Consider the following 14,856-nt stretch of genomic DNA (forward strand, 5'->3'; position numbering starts at 1 on the left):
CATAAACGCTTAGCAGAGCTTCAGTCTCAGACACGGGAGAAGTGCATTAGGGTGCGTATCTAAAGCACCCCCAAATTCTGTTCAAAGGGGGACTAGCGTCAGATTGCTGGGCGTTCTTTAAATGATGGGCAAATGGCGATAGATCTAGTAGAATATAGGCAGCTTGCGAAATCTTGGATCCGTCTGCTGCGCGTGAAGAAGGGTCGGAGATCAAACCAGAATGGATTCCATGAGACCAGTCGCCCCCCTTGGCGAAGGCACGACCATCCCTTTCTCCACGTCCATCAGCTCTCTTGACGTCTATCTCATTTATGTGAAGACTGCGAAACCGCCAGGAGCGAGCTGGTATGTAGCTACCGCTCTCCTGGGTTCCTATGTCTGCTATTGACCAAGAGAGTCTTCAATTCCTTGATTGGGAAGGGGACGAGAAAACTCCGAGAGGCACGCCGTGGTCATCCAAACTGTCTCTGGTCGTAAATCTAACCTCTTGCTCTCTCGCCTCGAAAAGCAAGTTCTTCCACCTCCTCCCGGGAAAAACACGGGGAAAGTTGCAAAACACCCTCACGCCACTGCGTTTTCGAAAGAACTCGGCCGCAAACTGAGGCGGTTCTTGCCGATAAATGGGTACAGCACGTGCCTGGGATTCTTGGCACCCTACGAACTAAAACTCGCTTCTGTACTTTACTCGTGGGGGGCATGTGAAATAGGGGCTCGCCAAAAAACGAGATCTTTCGCCGAAGCCCGCAGAAGGCGACTGTCTCTATGCCACCTTGCTATCAACAGAATTTCTGTTTTCCAAGTTGATGCTGGACCTATGGAGCCGTGCGAGCTTTCAGGGGGATTTGCGATCCTACAGTAACACAATAAAGCTGTTATTCTTTGCATACTTACCTGGAAGTTTACTTCCCACGAAACACGGGGGTTACTTCTGAGCAGGCATGTACACGACGGCGCTGTAAATCAATTTTTTTCTTTTTTTCAAAGGCAAAAGCATAAGCAAAGAACGTGAAAACAACAGAGTTTTTTAAAACTGAAGGTGCTGCGATTCTCCTTGAAATTAGGCAATCGCATTGCGACCTGATGGCATGTGCCACCTCTGAATATTTACTCGGAAGTAAAGCTCACTGATTCTGAGGTCAGACTGCAGGTGACTGCATCTTTCAAACCGCCTGATTATTTGTGTGTGTGTAAGTGTAATCTCAGAAACACAACTTTTTTTTTTTAAGAGGAGAAAAAGGAAACGAGTCTTGCGGCACCTTAGACACCAGATAGTTACAGAAATTGAAAAAAAAAGAGGCCACAAGACAAGACCTTCCAACAAAATGCTACTCATTTTGTGTTTAAGGAGCCTTCCTCTGCAGTAAGTGTGCACAGGCTATACTATATTTTTGTAGCAACACACTAACATGGCAGGTAGGTCTGGAAGGTATATCAGCGAGGTACATAATCAAGAGGCTGGCTTCCAGACCAAGCTATCCTGAAGGGCCAGAACCAGCGTCAGCGTTCAGGTGAAGCCTAATGTCTGCTTTCCCCCTATAAAAACAAAACAACCGATTATCGTTATAATTATTGTCAAATCTCTTCCTGTAAGGCAGGGAGAAGTGGGGGAAGCTTCCACAACAGCGTAGTTCTTCCTTGAGAACTGAAGCAGAGCAGTCTAGTGTAGTGGCTAGTCATTTGGACTAGGACTGAGGATCAGTGTGATCGAATGTCCGCTCAGCCATGAAGCTCGCTGAGGACCATGGTTCTAGTTACAGGTAGGTAGCCGCGCTGGTCTGCTGTTGTCGAAACAAACAGACAAAAAAAAAATTCCTTCCAGGAATATTCCAGAGACCAACTAAGTTATTGGTATGAGCTTTCCTGTGCATGCACCACGGGCGTAGCCACGGGCGCAGCTGCCCCCAATCAAGTACATAAATAAAAACACTTAACTAACTGTCCAATTGTGTCGGTTCTGCCCCCTCCCCAAAACATAAAGCCTGCTACTCCCTAAAATAAATCCTGGCTAGGCCCATGCTGGGGATCTTTGACCAACCATCGTCTTTTCAGCCTAATCTACCTCACAGAGTTGTTGTGGGAGGGAGTAGAATTATTTAACGCCACATGGAAAAAAGTGGGGAATGAATAAGTGAGTATATAAATACAGGTACAGCCCAGGCACGTTTTCGCCGCCTCAGTAAGATTTAGCCTCCTGCCTAGTACATTGCTGAGCTGAAACTGAAATCGTAAGGCTGTGCTATCTCTCAGACAGGAGGGGATGGAATTGCACAGCGAATTCCTAGCGATGCCTCGGGCTTTGCGGAAGGGCTAAAACCTCAGACGAAACTGAACCCCAAAGCTGGCCACGGATTTATAACACACACACACTTACACGTGCAAATAATATGGAGGGATTTGAGGTCTATGATTTGGGGGAGCAAAAGGTTTCGCAGCCTGCCCCGGAAGAGAGAAAATTAGATGCGGAAATTGCTATCAGCATTTGTGGCCTGCATATTTTATTTGTGAAGGACTTCCTCCTTCCGCCGAAACACACAAATACTGTCTACTTCGTGCAAACTCTGTAAAAGCAGCCTCGGGGCTCTCTGGGAGATGGCTGGTCGAGTTTAATGCTTTTGGAAAGAAAGGAAAAAGATGGGCAACGTTAAGGCCAGAACTCTGTCCGTATACAATATATAGAGCAGCGTTAATGAGTAACTCTTGTGGCGCTTGTTGTGGGAGATAAACAGCGAGCAATCGCTGTGGATTATCCTGTCTATTGCTCACCTGGCGCCTTGGCTGATATCTCCAGAGATTTTATGGCTCTGCAAGCCGAGGCAAGGCAGCAACAGAGGCGCCGGGCCCGGACGTTCCGTAGGGACGGAGCGCCACCTATCGGCGGAAGCGGGGAACGAACAAGGACAAAGATAGTCTCTCCTCCCCCTTTCACAAGAACATAGGAAATCGCCTTATACCGAGTCAGACCATTGGTCCATCTGCTCAGCATTGTCAATACTGATTTGCAGCTCCTCTCCAGGGTTTCAGGCAAGAGATTTCTCCCAGCTTTACCTGGAGACGCCGGGGATTGAACCTGTGGCCGCCTGCGTGCAAGGCAAATACTCTGCCACTTGAGCTACCGCCTTTCCCCTTTCACTTTTGTTCCATCGCAGTCTTAATTTCAAAGAGGAGGCTCGTGGGCGCCTTTAAGGCACCCTGAGCTGATTCTTGCACAAAGATTTTGTGGACCCAACTGGTGAGAAACATCTAAGGAAGTGGGTTCTCTGGATCATGTTTTATATTTATTTTAAAATACCATAATAAATGTTTTCATCTTTAGAACGTATCAAGACTTCCTCACCTCCTCCCCCACTTACTTGAGACAGAATTGACAGCTCAGTCCTGCTAGCCGAGCTGACTCATAAGACAGCCACACCTTGCTTAACGTGGTTTATAGTGGGCAAGGAATTTGTCACTGATTTCTGTGCGGACTTGTAAAAATTTAAACGAATAGAACATTTTAAAACAAATGAACAACCCCCCTTCACGCACACCTAATTTGAAGAAGGAAGAGAGCTCAGGAACTGAAATAATTTACGGGTTGCGTCTAAATCCTACTCAGAGTAGACCCACTGAAGATAATAGACTTAAGTTAGTCAGGCCCAACAATTACGATGGAGTAGGGCTACAAAAGCTGAGGCTCCAATACTTCGGCCACCTCATGAGAAGAGAAGACTCCCTGGAAAAGACCCTGATGTTGGGAAAGATGGAGGGTACAAGGAGAAGGGGACGACAGAGGACGAGATGGTTGCACAGTGTTCTCGAAGCTACCAGTATGAGTTTGATCAAACTGGGAGGCAGTGGAAGACAGGAGTGCCTGGCGTGCTCTGGTCCATGGGGTCACGAAGAGTCGGACACGACTAAACGACTAAACAACAACAACATACCCCACATTTGGAAGCTCAAGGTGGCTTACATTATTCCACCCCCTCCTTACGTATTTTAATCCCCACAAGAACAACAACCTCGTGAGCAGGTTAGGTAGAAAAGTGTGCGTCTGGATCAAGAAGCTTTGTAGTAGAGTCGGGATTCGAACTCTGCACCCCCAGGCCCTAATCCGACACTGTAACAACCAGTACAACCGCACTGACTTAGTTGCCTGACCCAGTAAAAGGCAGCTCCATGTGTCAGCAATGCACGTTGCCCAGTCAATTTAAGACAAGTATCTGGGCGTGTTCAAATCCGACTTTGTGGCATGTGGCCGGCGGTGCTGTAACCTTCGGCAGTTGACGGCCAAAGATGATCTCATCACCCCACTCAATATATCATGCATCTCCACCGGAAGTGTGGTGTAAGAACCGAAAGTGAAGCCCTCCTTACCATCTGGAAGGCACACACACCCGATCAAACTCACCTAGGATAGGAGCATAGCTGCCAACGTTTCCCCTTTTTAAGGGAAATCCCCTTATTCCTAATAGGATTCCTCGCAAGAAAAGGGAAAAGTTGACAGCTATGGATAGGAGCACCACGTTTATCTCAGAATCCTCATCGTCCCAGCATGTGCTTCTGGGCGGTCCGGTCCAATTGTGGAGGCAGAACACAGCAAGGGTGTGTTTGTTAGTAGCCATCGACAGCCGTCTACTGGATAGCTGTGCGGCGGTGCCAACTTGAATAAAATATTAGGGTGGGGAGGTAAGCCCCGCCCTGCAGAATCGATCACTTGGCACGGGTCACACACACCATTGGAATGGCAACGACCATCAACTGGGGGGGGGGGCAGCCCGCTCAAATATTTCATTGGGGAGGGCGAAGACCCTTCGGCCCCAAGGAGTTGGCTCCTATGCTCTGTGAAATTGTCTAATCCTCTTTTAAAGCTTTCCGAATTGGTGGCCTCTTGTGGGAGTGAGTTCCATAGTTTAACTGCGATGTGGGACTTCCTTTTACCCGTCCTAAACCTTCCAACATTATTCTTCTTCGGGTGCCAGCCCAGTTCTAGTGTTAGGGTGGGGGGACGTATCTCTATCCGCTTTCTCCATTCCAGGCAATAGTCCATATCCGTAAACTTCTATGTATGGAAGTGAGAGCTGGACCATCAAGAAGGCTGATCGCAGAAGAATTGATGCTTTTGAATTATGGTGCTGGAGGAGACTCTTGAGAGTCCCATGGACTGCAAGAAGATCAAAGCTATCCATTCTGAAGGAAATCAGCCCTGAGTGCTCACTGGAAGGACAGATGGTGAAGCTGAGGCTCCAATACTTTGGCCACCTCATGAGAAGAGAAGACTCCCTGGAAAAGACCCTGATGTTGGGAATGATGGAGGGCACAAGGAGAAGGGGGCGACAGAGGACAAGATGGTTGGACAGTGTTCTCGAAGCTACTGACATGAGCCTGACCAAACGGCGGGAGGCGGTGGAAGACAGGAGTGCGTGGCGTGCTCTGGTCCATGGGGTCACGAAGAGTCGGACACGACTAAACGACAAAACAACAAAAACTTCTATCATACGCGCTCTTACGCGCTTTGGTCGCGATCTCTCGGTATCGATAGGAGGTAAGGCGCTCTGTTGATGCTTAGAAGCAGTCTATGGGATGGAGGTTCCTTGCCACAGAAGAAGTGCAATGGACTGGGGTAAATGCCAGGGCAGACGAAGGCTTTTGAATGCCAGATTGATGGAAATGGCACGAGGGGAAGAGTGCTGCTGCGGCGCTCAAGTCCTGCTCGCGGGTTTCCCAGAGAGGAGCATCTGCTTGAAACGTAAGGAATGGAAGTCTAGCTTGGTGTTGCAGAGGTTTGCTCTGGTATAGCAGGCAGAATGTAAACGAGAGTTTGCACAACTATTTCCGAACCCGAGTTGATTCATTCAGACGGGAATGAGTGAAGTATTGCAATAAATTTATTGGGCAGTAGTCAGCTAAGCTTTACTCACCGTAGACCTACTTAGACAATGTGCGCTGATTTCCATGGGTCTGCTCTGAACTCAGGTTGAATACCATCCACTGTCATATACCACCCACTCCTCGTATACTATTGCTATTGCTATGATATGATGATGATTTATTATTTATACTTGGATTTCCGGAGCGGAAAAATGAAATAAAAGCGGTTTTCCATCATAACGTAAATAAAATAAAAGCGTGGTTTAAAAGCAGGTTCGACAACCAGTCTGCCCGATTTCACTCGGAAATTAGGATACTAGAATAAACGTAGGGTCCTAAACGCGCTACTCAGAAGACTGTGTTGTGTTTTGCATTATTGAATGGCAGGTATCAGTAGGATCGCAGGTGGTTAGGAATTTTTGACCTCACGGAGGGATAAAGGCAGAAATCGCTATTTCCACCTTACGCAGCCTAATTCCCTCTCTCTTTACGCAGAAGTCAGTCTCAATAAATTCAGTTGTCCCCCCCGCCCCATTCCCATAGCTGTCAACGTTTCCCTTTTTTTAAGGGAAATTCCCTTATTCCGAATAGGATTCCTCGCAAGAAAAGGGAAACGTTGACAGCTATGCCCATTCCCCGCTATAGCAGATTGCAGGCTAAGGTGGCAGTCCTATAACCACTTACGCGGGAGTAGGCCCTACCGAATTCAGTGAGGCTTACTGTGGAGTAGACGTCTCAGAGGTTTGCACTGTGCACGTGTGTGCCTTAGCAACACGCTAAGCCAGAGGGAAGTGTTAGTAAACCGCCCCGGGACTTGCTTGTTTCCTAGCAAACTTGCCTCGGATCAGACCGCAATCTTAAAACACGTTTGCTTGGGGCGGTTCTTTGGTAAGGTTCTGCAAGGGCGCCGTAGCTCCGCGACAGAGCATCCGCTTTGTGCGCAGAAGATCGCAGGTTCGATCCCCGGGCGACAAATCCCGGAAGGCCTCCTCTCTGAAAACCCTGGACAGCCAACGACCGTGGCAAAAATACTGAGCTGGGTGGAGCAATGGGCTGGCCCGGTCTAAGGCAACCCCGGCGGCTTCGAAATAAACGCGCATAGCGTCCGGCTGCAATCCTTTGCTTTAAATTCCTATTGAACGCAGTCCATAATCATTCATCTGATCCTCCTGCGCACCCTATTAATTTCAGTAGGGATCAGGCTCCCCAAAGCCCCCTCCACCCGAATTGTCCTGGTTTTTGGGGTTACCTCTTGGATTTTAAACACATCTAATCCGAGGACAGACAGACATTTCCAAAGAAATGAGTTTAGCATCGGAGAGATTGGAGGTTCCCCCCCTTTTTAAACAGTGGTTGGATGGCCATCTGCAGGGAATTATGATGTTGTGATTCCTGCATTGCAAGGGGGTGGACTAGATGACCCTGGGGGGTCCCTTCCAACTCCACAGTTCTGCGAGTCTATTTTGTGTGTGTGCGTAATGATTTTCCAGGGCGTTCAAAGGGAACCACTGGGGCGGTAAAGGAGAGTGCCAACCGCATCTCTTTGACTAGATCCCTTATTCTGGTAGAGGACCATATAGCTCAGACCATATAACATCTACTTTCCACGCAGACCATATAACATCTACTTTCCACGCAGAAGGTCCTAGGTTCAATCCCCGGTACCTCCATCCCGCCCCCCCCCCCGCAACAACTTCTCAAACAAGGAAGAGCAACTCTCCGTTCTTGTCGGGTTTCCAGCAACTGCTATTCAGAAGCATTGCTGCCTCCGGCTATGAGTCGCACCGAGCCCTTCTATTTCTTAATCATATCCCCGCCAAATTCAGATAGGTTTGGAGTGGGAGTCGAGAAAATGCCTTCCAATCTCTCTCTCCAAGCTGGGTCCATTTTTATTCCATTTCGCAAAATAATTTCCACTTCCAGTGCAGGAATAAAGACAGCTAAGTTTAAAAGTAAAAGTAAAACAAAAGCAGGTTTGTTTGCTTGTTTTGCACAAAGGCTAATTTTCTTCCAGTTCCGAGAGTTTTGCTCTGCGCCTCTGAAGTCAAAGCGGATGGTTGAAAAGGGCTCCGACGTCCATCTCTAAAGACCTGGTAGAAGCAACCTCTCAACCGAGGCGCCCCTAAAATTCAGACCGAGCGGAGGTGCGCCGAAAGAGGCCGGAAGGCCCCCCCTCACCGCCCCCAAATACTCTGCGAAAGATCCAAGGTGTATTTCCCAAAGAGTAACCTCGTTAAGACTCTGCCAGAAGGGATGGGCGGATTTCACGGCAGGAGGGATCTAGTACTTTATTTGTGTATTTATATGAACCCCGCGATCCATTCATCAGAGCCAGTTGCCAGACAGATAGAATTAAATAATCCTGAATTTGTTTTGAACACACAGTTCTCCCAAACCACGGCAGCATCACAACCCTTGGCCTCATTCTAGTTTTCTTAATTTCCGAGACACTAACTCACATGGTGCCCTTTTGTTGTTACAATCGTTTAAACGAAGTCAGAAAACCATGCCGATCTACTTCAAATCACCCAGAGATCTACCGGTATCTCTATCTATCTATCTATCTATCTATCTATCTATCTATCATCATCTATCTATCTCTATCATCTATCTATCATCTATCTATCTATCTATATCTATCTATCTATCTATCTATCTATCTATCTATCTATCTCTATCTCTATCTCTATCTCTATCTGTCTCTATCATCTCTATCTATCTATCTATCTATCTATCTATCTATCTATCTATCTATCATCTATCTATCTATCTATCTATCTATCTATCTATCATCTATCTATCATCTATCTATATCTACAGTATCTATCATCTATCTTCTTCTTCTTCTCCTCCTCCTCCTCCTTCTCCTCCTCCTCCTTCCACTTTTTTTGGTAAAAAAATCCAAGGCAACAGAAGGCACAGTGGCTGTTTTTGTTAAACTACAACTAACCTAAGTGCACCTTTTAGAAAACAGAACATTGGCACCCCCCCCCTCAAAGTGGAGCAACCAGTTGCTAAACATTTCAATTCTCAGAACAGCAGCCTGGCAGACCCACCAAAAAAACCGCTACAGAGATGCCAACACATCCAGCAGCATTAGCAAAAGAGGGGGAACTTCTGGACACAGGGGCACCGCACAGCCTCAACCTGGATGACAGTCCTAGTGTGGCTGAGTCTCAGCAAATGCAGCCCTTTTGAGCATCCCGTCCTCAAAGCTCTAGAACTGCCGTCATAGAAACAGCATCCTTTCATGTTCATCAGAGCAGCTGGTGAAGGCAAAGGCCAATATAAATTACATTGCAATATAATATATATATATATTTTAAAATTACTCTGTTTTGTCCATCGCAGGAGCATTTATATTATTTTAGTGACTAATGGAATCCTAAAATGGAATAATTCTGTTTGGGTTTTGTGTGTGTGTGTTATAAAACAGCGAGGTCAGAAAGCAACATCATTGCAAACAGTGGCAATTCAATTATTTGTCGTGGCCCCCAGGGGAACGCCCTCCCGCCTGCCTGGCATCTAGGCACATCTTTCCACCTAGGATTTTGCATGTGGAGGTGGAGACCCAGATGTTCCTGCTTTGCTATTCACAATTATTTTAATTGCTGGCTTAGTGACGGGACACATAGAAAGTGGCCTTGTACTGATTCAGATCATTGGCTCTTCTAGAACAATCTTGTCTGGGAGCAACTCTCCAGGATATCAGACAGGAAGTCTTTCCCAGCTGCTAGAGATTGAACCTGGGTACTTCTGCATACATTTTGAATTATGGTGCTGGAGGAGACTCTTAAAAGTCCCAGGGACTGCAAGAAGATCAAACCTATCCATTCTGAAGGAAATCAGCCCTGAGTGCTCACTGGAAGGACAGATGGTGAAGCTGAGACTCCAATACTTTGGCCACAAGGATACCAGCATGAGTTTGACCAAACTGCAGGAGGCAGTGGAAGACAGGAGTGCCTGGCGTGCTCTGGTCCAGTGGCGTAGCGTGGGGGGTGCAGGGGGTGCCAACCGCACCGGGCGCAACATTTTGGGGGGCGCACTCGCAGCTCTCTGCCCCTACCTGGCTCACTCACTCTCTCTCACAGTGTTGGCTGTGCGAATCCAATCCGAGCTGCCCGCGTTGCGGTGCGGAGCGGGAGCGGAGAGAGAGCGAGGGAGGGACTATCTGGGGGAGGGACAATGCAGCGGCCGCCCAGCGCAGCGCTCAGCGCGGGAGAGAACCACATCCGACCAGCCCAGTTTTGGGAGGGGAGGTGTTACTGCTAGGTTAGTGTGCAGTTTAATCCGATTTAAAATGTCTGTTTAACAAAAGGCGGCGGCGGGAGGCGGACTTCTCTCCCTCTCTGGTGCTGGTGCCGTGAGGCGCTCGCCAGCCCACCGGCCCCTCCTGAGCGGGATATGGGTGGGCGGACGGGGTGGGGGAGAGGCGCCGGGTGAGGCAGGGTCAGCCGGCGGCGGCAGCTGCGCGAGGGACCCCCGCCCGCCTCGTGCCCTGACAGGAGCCGCCGCTGCGCCCATGGGTGCCCTTGACGCGGCGCCCCTCATGCCCCCTCGAGAGGTGTTGGGGGGCAGCGAGACTCTGCCAGGCCCCGCCCCTCACTCCGCGCTCGGCTTCAAGACATTGCGAGGGGGCGGCGGGAAAAGGCTCTGGGGAGAACCTCGCTCGCTGTCCCGCGTTGCTTTTCCTCACGTCGTTTTCCCTTTTCCTTGAGGGGACGGGGAGGTGAAGGGAGCCCGCCTTCCTCCTCACACGTGGCGAGTCGTCGGTGGAGGTAGAGAAACCACGCACATTTGATATTCATAATAATAATAATAATGGTTTGAAATTTAAGACTCCCCCCCAAGGAAAAGGCACTTTCTTGCCCTGCCTGTGGACCAGGAGGTCGTGGCGGGAGAGGCCTTCAGCAGTGGGGCCCTTATTCGCGCTGCCAGCCTGACCTTCACCCTCTTACATATAGAGAGGAAAGGAGATGCGGAGGTGCAAAGGCTTGTGGGGCAGAAGTAAGCCCCGCTGAGTTCATCAGGGGTGGCAACGTGAATACAGTATGATATTGGGGGGGGGGAGGCAGGTAAGCCCCGCCCTGCATAGTTTACCACATTGGCAATGCCCATCAACTGGGGGACTGGCCCCCTCAAATGTTTTATTGGGGGGCCTGAAGCAGTGGCGTAGCGTGGGGGTGCAGGGGGGCCGGGCGCAACATCTGGGGGGGGCGCTCGCACTCGAGTGCTAAAATCCACGGGTTAGGGGGAGCAAATTACTTGCCTTGCCCCGGGTGCTGACAACCCACGCTACGCCACTGCTCTGGTCCATGGGGTCATGAAGAGTCGGACACGACTAAACGACTAAACAACAACAACAACAACTTCTGCATGCACTGAGGTTCTATTGCAGAAGTTCCGTGGGTAAGCAAGCATAAGATACGGGGACCAGAGTACTTATTTACTATGTGTGTGGGGTGTGTGTGTGTGACTGCAAGCCTGCAGGACAAATGCAGCCCCCCAGGCCTCTTCATCCAGCCCTTGGGATGTTCCTGAGTCCACACCCCCTTCCTAGGGCACAGCCCTCACCACTCCTGGTTCACTCTATCCTTGAGTGTGGTTTTTTTCTTAATTCCTTGAACTCTAATAACTCTTGCTTGCCCTGAGAGAGGGCAGAGAGGAGCATGGGCAGAACTGAGCTTGCTAAAATCTGCGTCGGTCACTCTGCTAGCTTTTCTGCCTTGGACACTGCCCAGCAGCATCTGGCCCCTAGAAGGCTGTCATGTGGCCCTTCCACCACTCCTGCATTACTATGTGAGAGATATGTAGATATATATTTCGAAACACTGAAGTTGTAGGGAACTAGGCAGAGGGCCTCACTGGCAGTGGCACCCTCCCTGTGGAACGCCCTTCCACCAGATGTCAAGGAGATAAAAGAACTACACAACTTTTAGAGGACATCTGAAGTTTTTAATGTTTGACGTTTTATTCTGTTTTTATATTTTGCTGGAAGCTGCCCAGAGTGGCTGTGGAAACCCAGTCAGATGGGCAAGGTATTATTTTTATTCCTATTAATGTATACGGATGTCAGGGGCTCAGGAGCAGAGGCACAGGAGAGGGAGGAAATGGAGAGCGAGGGGGAGGAATCCGAGGGAAGCACAGGAGATGAAAGTGGTCCGAGGGATTCCATGAGCCTCTCCAGCGAATCGGAAGATTCACAGAAGGGAGCGCCGATGGCCAGGGCAAGGGGGGTGCCAAGGGGGAAACCCCAGAAGGAAGGGGCCAGCGGGGACTCCCAGAGCAGCAGTTGGAAATCAGGACCAGCTTCCCCACCAGAGCGCAGTGGGGGGGGGAGGAGTCCCAGGCATCGGGACCAGTGTTCTCACCACCAGCGAGAGGAGATGAGTCAGGATTGACCACGCCTCCATTGGAGAGCGGGGAAACGGTCAAGAGGAAAGTTACCGGCTGGGCGCGCGCGCCAAGTTCAAAGGTACAGGCGAGCGGCACAGCAGGCAGCCCGGATAGGGAGCCAGGTCCTAAAGCCCGCCGGAAGGAGGGGCAAGACTCAGGGGGGTCAGCGTCAGAAGAGTCCAGAAAGGAGGAAACCCCAGGGGGCAGAAGGACCCAGAGGAGGAAAGAACAACGGAAGAGGTGGAGTAAAGCTAGAGTCTTAAACTGGTGTCTAGGAGGCGGAGACTCAGATGGAGCTTCGCCGGTCTAGCTTCTAAGACGTAGAGTTGCACGCTGCGGTTTGGAAATGGAAACTAACCTTCAATAAAGACTTTTATACGTTATTACTGGCTAGCGTTGGTCCTCTGTGAGCTGGGACCTGGAGGCAGCTCTGACAACAGTTGTTACATACATACATACATACATACATACATACATACATACATACCTTCTTCTTGACTTCCCACCCCTCCTTTCCTGATGTTTATTTTTATGACTCCTTTTTATTAGCAGTTTTAAAACACTTTTTTTTTATCTTTAGCCCCAGCATCATTAATTCTTTCAAAAATCTGCTGCTTACTATGTTATTCCTGTAAACTTTAACTTCCCCATAGAGGAGATAATTATCCAGAGGTCATCCCCCCCCCCAGGATGCTACATCATTTACACAAGCAAGTCCATAGAGTCCAGTGGGAGTTACTCTCAGAAAAGTGTGTGCAGGATTAAGACCTTCATCAGCACCCTTTTTCTCTCCTCTCTCCTTCTGGGCTTGTGTTTACCCCTCTTAATATATTTCGTTCTAGTGCATGATTTCCATCTCAAAAGTTTTCCTGCCAATGTTTTCAAGAGCCTCCAAGCTTTTGCCTCCAATTCTTCCTGTTGAAGGGCCCTCCAACCCGTCCTGAGCTCTCTCTTCCACAGGGCTATTATCTCCTCCTTCTTTCCCAACAGACTTAATTGTTTTCCTTTGGGATTAAGCTTTGGCTCCAAGCCCTTGGTCTTTATCCTGCTTTCCGGGTGAATGAAGTCAACCAGTTTACAGTACCAAAGGGCAACTTTTCCTTCCTTCCTTCCTTCCTTCCTTCCTTCCTTCCTTCCTTCCTTCCTTCCTTCTCTCTCTCTCTCTCTCTCTCTCTCTCTCCAACCATTTGGCAAGGTGGTTGTCTGTATGGACCTGCCAAGAAAGCAGGAGACGTTCAGTTTTCAACCTTTATAAGCTGGTGAGCTTATAAAGGATTAATAATAATAATAATAATAATAATAATAATAATAATAATAATTTTATTTATACCAGCCCATCTGACTGGGTTTCCCCAGCCACTCTGGGCAACTCCCAACAGAATATTAAAAACATGCTAAAACATCAAACATTAAAAACTTCCCTAAACAGAGTTGCCTTCAGATGTCTTCTAAAAGTCAGATAGTTGTTTATTTCCTTGACATCTGATGGGAGGGTGTTCCACAGGATGGGCACCACTAAGGCCTTCTGCCTGGTTCCCTGTAACCTCACTTCTCACAGGGAGGGAACCGCCAGAAGTTCCCCGGAGCTGGGACCTCAGTGTCTGGGCTGAACGATGGGGGTGGAGATGCTCCTTCAGGTATACTGGGCAGAGGTATAATGTCTTACTTGCACACCTTGGTAAGTTGTCCATTGTCATATGATCATATATAGTTTGGTTGTTATACTCTGCCCTCCCCATCCCTTTTTCCTTTTGTGATGTGCCTTTTTAGAGTGCACGTTTGAGGGTAACACATTTTGAGCTGAGTTGGTTCGATGAAGTGAGTGCCTTTTCCATCTGGACCAAGGATGCAACTGTCCCTGAGACACACTTAGGGGACTCTGTCCCAGAATTCTCCTCCTGCCCCATAAATCTGATTGTGCGTCTCAGAGTTGCCCCCTAGCCCTCAGAAAGCAAGGTTCACGGATATCTCTGCGCTATTTGAAGGGGAAATAAATCAGAGATATCTGCACGAAGATGAAGAACTGGAAGGCAACTAAGCAACAGGCGCCAGTTCACGGCTAAGATTCATTGCCATATGTAAACTGTTCTTATATTGCCATCTGGTGGTTATGGAGTGTAAGCGCTGCAGATGGAAATTAAATAAGCACAGGGGCACCTGTGGATTCCCTTTCCACATCACACATGTAAACGTTGGTGCTAGGAGACTTAGATTTGGCTCAGAACCTGTTTTCAGTGTCCAAAAACTTGTGAATGGAACAGCAATCTCCTAAGCACATGCAGGCTCTGATTTCTCAAGTTTTGGAAGGGTGCTCCATAGCTATAAAACAAGGGAATGTGATTTCCCCTACAAAATATATTACATACTGTGTATACTTTGGGAAAGTTGATGTCCTTGTATCACACTGCAAAGGGCGATGTGTGGACTCTGAGCAAAATGCTAGTAATGAGCAGGGGATCTGTTGTTTGCCTAAATGGAAGGTCTTTAGGGTGTAAATCATCTTTTTCTGATGATTATTTCTCATTAGAGAATGCAAAAAAGACAGGGCACATTCACAATTGAAAGAAAGATGAGAGACAAAGAGAAGAAGACAAGAAGAGAGCAAAGAAAAAC

The sequence above is a fragment of the Podarcis erhardii genome (genome assembly GCF_964252035.2).
Source record: "Podarcis erhardii genome assembly, chromosome: 15".
Taxonomy (NCBI): domain Eukaryota; kingdom Metazoa; phylum Chordata; class Lepidosauria; order Squamata; family Lacertidae; genus Podarcis; species Podarcis erhardii.